The sequence below is a fragment of the Sinocyclocheilus rhinocerous genome, unplaced genomic scaffold, assembly GCF_001515625.1.
Source record: "Sinocyclocheilus rhinocerous isolate Xijiao unplaced genomic scaffold, SAMN03320098_v1.1 scaffold149, whole genome shotgun sequence".
Classification (NCBI taxonomy): Eukaryota; Metazoa; Chordata; class Actinopteri; order Cypriniformes; family Cyprinidae; genus Sinocyclocheilus; species Sinocyclocheilus rhinocerous.
In genome coordinates this window covers 157832-165066 of record NW_015654504.1, presented here as the reverse complement: position 1 = coordinate 165066, position 7235 = coordinate 157832, and positions in this window count along the sequence as shown.

Genomic DNA, 7235 nt, shown 5'->3' with positions numbered 1-7235 from the left:
ACTAATAAATAAAATGAGTAAAAACTACACATACATATTAAAAAAACACTAATTAAAATTTTGTAAAATGACCAAAATGTCAACTAAAATTTAAGTGAAAACAGAAAATATATTAAAAAAAAATCGTATTCAAAACATGAAAAACTATAAATAAAAATTAAAACAAATAAATAAAAATTACTAAAAACTATAGACAAAAAAATTTAAAAATTTTAGTTAACATTTTAGTAATTTAGGTGAAAACAGAAAATACACAACTAGAATCTAATTCAAAATATGAACAAACGTTATAGATAAAAATTAAAACTAATAAATAAAACTGAATAAAAATGATAGACACTTGAAAACAGCAAAAATTACTAAAACTAACTAAAATTTAGGTGACAACAGAAAACATAAAACAAAATCTAATTCAAAACATAAATATACATCTATAAATAAAAATATATAGACATAAAAAAGTAATAAAAATACAACAAAATTATTAAAGCGTTAACTAAAATGAAAGTAAAAATAGAAAATATAAAAAATAAAATTAATTCAAAATATGAACAAAAACTATAAATAAGAAATTAAACTAATAAATAAGAATGAATAAAAACTATATAGACATAAAAAGAATAAAAAAACAGCAAAATTACTAAAACATGAACTAAACTTTAAGTGAAAACAGAAAATACAAAAAAAAAATCGAATTCAAAATAAGAACAAAAATATAAGCAAAAATTAAAACTAATAAATAAAACTGAATAAGAACTATACAGACATTTAAAAACAGCAAACATGACTAAAACTTTAACTCAAATTTAAGTGACAACAACAAATGTATAGTATAGTATATATTTATTTAATGCCATGTCGGCATCAAAGGCTATTTTCATGGCAAAAACAATAAAAAAATACAAGTATAACAAATACAATAAAAACCAGCAAACAAACAAACACAAGTTATATCACACAAGATTTTTTACATTAACGTGATCAAAATTCTAAAACCTTTCCTGGCAAAATTTTACTAAATAACTCACTTAAAGGAACACTCCACTATTTTTGAAAATAGGCTCATTTTCCGACTCCTCTAGAGTTAAACAGTAAAGTTTTACCGTTTTCGAATCCATTCAGCCGATCTCCGGGTCTGGCGGTAGCACTTTTAGCTGTAGCTTAGCATAGATCATTGAATCTGATTAGACCGTTAGCATCTCGCTCAAAAATGACCAAAGAGTTTCTATATTTTTCCTATTTAAAACTAGACTCTTCTGTAGTTACATCGTGTACTAAGACCGACGGAAAATGAAAAGTTGTGATTTTCTAGGCCGATATGGCTAGGAACTACACTCTCATTCCGGCGTAATAATCAAGGAACTTTGCTGCCGTACCATGGGTGCAGCAGGCGCATTGATATTACCAAGCGCCTGAAAATAGTCCCCAGCTAGGTAACTTCAAACGTGAGCGGCACTAATGTGTAGTTGGTTATGTTGACGGAAGTTAGCCTATTTTAAGGCGCTTCATTTTCCGTCGGTCTTAGTACACGATGTAACTACAGAAGAGTCTAGTTTTAAATAGGAAAAATATAGAAACTCTTTGGTCATTTTTGAGCGAGATGCTAACGGTCTAATCGGATTCAATGATCTATGCTAAGCTAAGCTAAAAATGCTACCGCCTGACCCGGAGATCGGCTGAATGGATTCGAAAACGGTAAAACTCTACTGTTTAACTCTAGGGGAATCGGAAAATGAGCCTATTTTCAAAAATAGTGGAGTGTTCCTTTAAGTGAGTTCACTTCATAAAAGAGTTTTATCTGTACATTAAAAGCTGGACAGTCCAATGAAATATGTTTAACAGAAAGGGGAACCTTGCAAAACATACATAGGGTCTTCACCTTCACCTATGCGACCAACAACAAATATAAAAATAAAATCTATTTCAATCCTACAAATGTGATCCTGCACAAGTCTTCAGATTTCTACTCAATATATCAAGCCGTTTGTAAGTTGGTCTGCTGCAGAAGGGCTTTGTGGAATCGGAGCGCAGGCAGTCATGTGAAACAGACGAGCAGAAAGAGCTTTAATCTCAAGCAGGGAGAGCAGTTCTGGTGGTCTGATCAGCCCAAAGGCAAGACTGCACATGCTGGAAATCCTGGCAGATCTGCCTCACAAAGAGCCTTCAGTTCCCGCCTCGCTCGATCTGTCGTCTCTGTAAAGCGCTGTGTGTGTGCGCCGCCTGATCTTTTGTGTCATCTAAACCCAGTTCCGTTGAGCTGAGCGCAAAGAGAATGTGTTCAACCGTCGCTCCAGTCCAAAACCACACAACAACAACAACGACAGCGCCACCGTAAAAACTCACCGTCCCACTACAAACATCAAAACCAGAACCAATGCCTGACTGTGGGGTCAGAAAAACAGATCTGTTTTAAATTAAGTAGATTTTTCTTCTGACCCCACTGGGAGATATTTGATCTCATTTTAACCATAAACTCTCTTCATTCTGATGAATTTCTTAGAAAAAAGACTTCGTCTCAAGTAAATGTGTCTCGATTTAACAGTGACAAAAATAATGAGGAAGAAAAGCTAACTGGAAATTATCAGTCAAAGAACAAAGTATGCAAAAATAAAAGTTGATGAAATTAATTGGTCATATTTCACCCTCAAACCAAAAGAATAATATAAAATAGATTATATTATGGACACTATATGGACACAAAGGTCTTTTTTTATTAATCTTTATGTTTTTCATTTTTTATTATTTGTATTTATTTTACAGTAGTAATTTTAATTATTTGTATTATTTAGAATTTAAATATTTTTATTTTATTGTACAAAGGAGTTTTTATAAATTTGTTTAAATTAAGTTAAATTTTTAAAAAATAGTTTTAGTATTATTATTATTATTATTTTACAATAGTCTTTTGATTAATTTGTATTAATTTTAATTTTTTAATGTTTATTTTTTATTATATTGTACAAATGACTTAATTTGTATTATTTACATTTTTTAAGAAATAGTTTTATTATTTTTATTTTATTTTAAAAATCTTTTTTATTCATTTGTATAACTTTTTATTAAAAATAGTTTTGTATTATTTTTTTATTTTATTATACAAAGGACTTTTTGTTTGTTTTTATTCTACTTTGTTACAATTAGTTATTAATATTTACATTTTATCATTACACTAATGATAATGACAATTTTCACATTACAATATTAAAAAGGCGAATGAAAAACAATCCTTTTTGTCTCCCAAAAATAGCCTTGATTTTCATTACACAAAATTTGATTTCTTGCTTATTTCCGGTGAAATGTGACCTACACGTGTTCTTGACAGGTTTTGTGTTTGGTTCTGTTTTTATGAACATGATTTATTCAATACAATCCTCCAATCATGTTTCAGAGGAGGTTGAGTTGTGTTTTTCAGCGTTTGCTGCAATCGGACGCCGACAGGCTGCTTGAAGTCTGATAGCTGTCAGGATCTTTGTGCCGGATTTACAGGATTATTCCTCTGTTCCTCCCATCCTCCCTCCACAGATCCAGTTACCTTTTCACCGCACTGAGCTGCGTCCCCCGGAGCCCGACACACACTCACACAACACACACAACACACACACACACACACACAACACACACACAACACACACTCAAACACACACACACACACACACTCAAACACACACACACACACACACACTCGCACAGAGCCGTTTAAAGGCCTTGATAAGTCTTCCAATAACTCGAATACTTCCTTCCTGCTGTGTTTTTCCTCTTTCTTCAAAGAAAAACACTGTAAAACATCTGAAACATGCGGCCCTGTCCAGAACAAACACACAAACATTCGCATTCCTGTTGCGAGCTTTAAGTGCTTCCTGTTTTGGCAGCTCTTCCCGAGGTTCTGGATCCCGTCGGGAGGATTCTGGACTGATCCGAGCTGAAGCGCTGTAGGCCTCACATTCTGCGCTGCTTGTTTTTCTGAGCGCTTTCCTCAAACCGCAACGAGTCGAGCGGTGGATCAGCCAGCGGACAGACGACGAACGACAACCCGATCACAGCTCAGAGCGACATTTTACTGTGTTTTACTGTCAGAGAATGAGGGTTTTGGCACAATGAATAATTTCTGAAAAATGGATTAAAATTAAGTGAGTTTTTGCTTAAAACAAGAACAAATGTCTGCCAATGGAGTCAGAAAAATTATCTTGTTTTCCCTCTGAATTAAGTTTATTCTTCTGACTCTATTTCTTAAACGCTAGTAAAATTCACAAATAATCACAATAATTTTTTTAAGTGCTTCTATCAAACACTCACTGAAGATTGATCCGAATGAAAGCACTTTTTATTCATTTCTAATATTTATTTTTTAATATAATTATATTTTTTATTTTATTTTTCAAATCAAATTTGAAGTGAATAATGCATCAAAATTACAAAAGTTGATGCTTAAAACAAAAAAATAATATCTGCCAAGGGAAAACATTATTTTTCTGACACAATTAACAAATATTTATTCTTGTTTACAGCAAAAACTCACTTAATTTTGATGCATTTCTCAGAAAACAAGACAATATCATAAGTCATTTTGCATCTCCATGTATAGTATCTTGATTTAAGAATGTTTAGATATTTGTACGGGAAAACAAGACAAAAAAACAGAGGAAGAACATCAGGTTTTGCAGTGCATGCACATGTAAATAGTTGAAATCTGAAATGCTCTGGAGTCAAAGCAGTAAACCGGACTCATCTGGTCTGGCGCCCCCTTCTGTTTAGAAGCGGATCACAGGAGACTCACTGACTGCAACAAACACACTGGTTCAGACAAACACGACTGTCTGAAAAGACAAAATAAAACACTGCAGCCACACTGAAGCCTTATTAATTGTGTCAAATGATTAAAATGAGTCAAAATCATGTTAAATTTTGAATGATTCTCTGTGGGAATCAACATTTTGTCTGTTGAAGGAGCGAAAGCTGCTTTATAGAAGGTCTGGAGACAGATGAAGTGTGTGTGTGTGTGTGTGTGTGTGTGTGAGAGACACTGGCTCTCACTGCAGACACATCACACTCAAGCGCTGACAGACATTCAGAGCAGGAGAAAAAACAGATCACGTTTCCATCCCTCTCTCTCTCCTTTCTCTCGCTCTCTCTTTTCCAAACAAACACACACAGCTGTGAGGAAACACTGTCTGAATTTCATTCTAAATTTCAGCATTAACGGGTCTGTGCATTTACATGACTCAATATCAGAATGCTGACCAATTCTGATTAATATCTGAATATTGATGAACATGTAAATGTAGTCCTGACTGATACATCAGACCATCACTACACACCACAACAAGAACATTTCACAAAACCACCGCCATTCAAAATCTCACAAACACACATAACTTCAGAAAAAACTATTTCTCATTACATACAGACATGTGACCCTGCAGTATGGAACGATAACGCTTTTCACTTGTCTCAGCATCTCTCACTGTTTACACTCACTGACACTTTTAATCCGTAATAGAGAGCGAATCAATGGAAAGCTTATTTATTCAGCTTTCAGATGATGTATTAATCAACATTTACCCTTATGACTGGTTTTGTGGTCCAGGGTCACATATAATACATACATCTTCACGAAACTGCATTATTTGAAGAAAAAATATCAAAAGCACACTTAGTTATACTATATACATTAGCACACATTTCCATCATTTGTATGTGAAGTTAATTATAATGACTACAGACTGACACAAACTCTAAAAGAAAATTTAAAAAATGATATATTTTTACTTTATTTATGAATAAAAAAATTTATTTTTCAACCGAGGCTCCTAAAATGTCCCCAAAAGGAGATTTTATTCTTAATTATTATGAATTATCTAATCATTAGGGCTGCCCTCGACTAAAGATGTTTCTGGTCGACTTGTAGTCATTCATTTGAAGCATTAATTGCACGTTTATTAATAAACCATTTAAATCACAATAATGAGCCTTTAATTGCCCACATAGCCTAATAAGCGCTCAAGCGCACACATAAAGCTTGCCACAGCGCACCTGCAGAAGTACTGATTATGAATAAGTCAGTAAGGAGGCTGCATTAACATTTTAATAATGTATTGATAAACTAGTGTTTTCTGCTGAAGAGATGAAGTCGGCGACACTGACTCGTCATAAATAGTGATGCGCCTGTGTGCAAGTTTCACACGGATTACATAATCTGAGAATATTTGTTCTCCATTTGAATTGGTTTATTTGAAAGTAGACATTTCACTCTGTATAGATATATTTTTCACGTCTGTAAGGCAAGCGTACACAGAGTTTCGGAGTTTCGCGCTCAAGTTCACGGAGACCGAGACGGCAGAAAGCGCATCCTGTTTGCTTTCATTATTTTACAAAAGCACAATGTTTTGTTGTTATTGTGAGTGCACACAAATAAACGTAGAGTCTTTACAGATTCTAAACATATTACTCTTATCTGTATGAGCAGAACTGAGGGAGTATTTTAAGAGCAAGTGAGCGGCGCCTCCATCTGTCTGCAGTGAGCTACTCTTCAAACACACTCCAGACAGACACTATAGCGCACATTTCTCCAGGTTAACATTAGATTGAGTGGCCATGTAAAGTTGCTAATACTTGCCAATTTCAAATGATAAGTCATATTTGAGGTTGATGAATGATCGAGCGTTTGGATGTCCTGCCCCACAAAGACCTGCAGTTACCGATCTGTCCGTCATGGACTGCGTGACTTCGTCTGTGGATTTTTTTTTTCTGCGACTAAGTGACAAATAAAATTTTGGTCGACCAAGCCTCTTCTCGTCGACTAACGGTTAGTCGACTATTAGGTGGCAGCCATACTAATCACATATTATTAATAATTTTTAATCATTTAATAATATTATTAATCATTATTAACCATATTTAACTATGTAATGATATTATTAATTTAATATTAAATAAAAATAAAAATATATAATAATAAATAATAAAAAAATAAATAAAATAAAAGTTAATTATGACTATAAACCCCAAAAGAAAATACTTTAAGGATCTTTTTTTTCCTCCAGCTGAGGTTCCTCAAATGTCCCCAAAAGCAGGTTTATCCAAACTTAAGGGACAGTTTTGACACCAAACTATAAACTGCAGCAAAATAAACACACACTCACTCACGGCAGATGAGGAGAGTTCAGGTGTTTCTCCATTTGCTTGTGTGAGATTCAAATGAGGCCGTGTGTGTGTGTGTGTGTGTGTGTGTGTGTGTG